Source organism: Octodon degus, unplaced genomic scaffold (genome assembly GCF_000260255.1).
Source record: "Octodon degus isolate 3935 unplaced genomic scaffold, OctDeg1.0 scaffold00048, whole genome shotgun sequence".
NCBI classification, from domain to species: Eukaryota; Metazoa; Chordata; class Mammalia; order Rodentia; family Octodontidae; genus Octodon; species Octodon degus.
In genome coordinates this window covers 2,244,467-2,245,744 of record NW_004524624.1, presented here as the reverse complement: position 1 = coordinate 2,245,744, position 1,278 = coordinate 2,244,467, and the positions used below count along the sequence as shown (strand labels likewise).

At 46.8% G+C, this 1,278-nt stretch overlaps 1 long non-coding RNA gene across 1 annotated transcript in view; it reads left to right on the top strand.

The window, feature by feature from the left end:
• The first annotated feature begins 779 nt into the window (after nt 1-779).
• LOC111817072 overlaps nt 780-1,278 on the top strand; it is a 24,580-nt gene continuing 24,081 nt past the window's right edge. Inside the window, exon 1 of the long non-coding RNA XR_002821339.1 lies at nt 780-899. This is a non-coding gene — a long non-coding RNA (uncharacterized LOC111817072). The remainder of the gene's footprint in view (nt 900-1,278) is intronic.

Sequence of the window (1,278 nt, the reverse complement as noted above, 5' to 3'; positions counted from 1 at the left end):
TGATTCTCCTGTTTTCAGCCCCTCCCCCCAGTGCTGGGATTGTTATAACCTGTGCAATTGATTCCAATTTTGTAACTCTGTATGCTTCCACTGTAACTTTATTAACTGTTATAACCTGACATATGCGCCGTCATCTTGTTCTATATGCGCCATTCTAAATGCTGTAACTTTCCACTGTGCCCCGTCCTCTACTTGAGAACCTGCAGTTGGGCCTTTCTCACACTGTCCTTTGTGCACACCTGAATCTAGTTCCGGCCCAATGCCCTGGTCTTGCGCTTGTTCCCAGCTACAAACTGTATCCACCACTGCACCTGTTATTGTTCATTAGAAACAGGTAATTTTTCAACTGTAGTCCCTAGATGAACCCTTTGTTGTAGCTCAAAAATCAGATGACAACGAGGCAAGTCCAAAAGTTAAAAAGAAGCGCTTTATTTTAGCTGGTACCCAGCGGCGGTCTCTATGCAAGGTGCAAAGAGGTGCGCCGGGCATTGACAAGGGGTCAGTATTTAAGCTTGAAAACCGCAAAAACAGGGAAGGGATGGAGAGGAAGAAGTGGCAGGGTCATTAGTTCATTAGGTGGTCCTTATTGGGTGGGGTGCTGAAATCAGCAATCACGGGGTACAGCGAGTCATTAGTTTATGGGGTGGTTCTGTTGGGTGGAGGTGCTGAATTGGCAGTCATGAGTACATCGAGTGGGCGCATTGGGCGGGGATGCTGAAATCACGAGGAGTTCTGCAGGACAAGATAAGGTTTGGGGAACAGATATCATAAGACTTGAGTCACAGGGGTGAGGAATTGGAGGAGGAATTGGGAGGGGTCGGCGCATACAGAACAGGAACTCAGCGAGGTTAGAAGGGCAACAAAATGAAGTCAATTTGTCAGGGTATAACACCCTTGAAGTCAGCTTTTGTGGTTTATTGGCTTAAATACCCACTCCCCTCATACTCCCGGCATGCACCTCAGCATCTTGCCAGTTGTCTGCTGCTGGGTACCAGCTAAAATAAAGCACTTGTTTTCTTTTCGAGCCTGCCTCATTTTTGAGTTACAACAGGATTACAGGCATGCACCACCACACCAGCTCTCTATGACCAGCTCAGCATACCTGTGGCTGGGACTGGCACAGCATGTAGTGCTGGGGATCAAACCGTGGTCCCTGTACCTACCTAAGCAGGCATTTAGTCCACTGAGCTATTCAGCCAGCCCTCTCTCATCTATTTTTCCATTTATACTTTTAGTCTTATTGATTTGTTAGAACTCTTTATAGATGTTGGAAGTAAC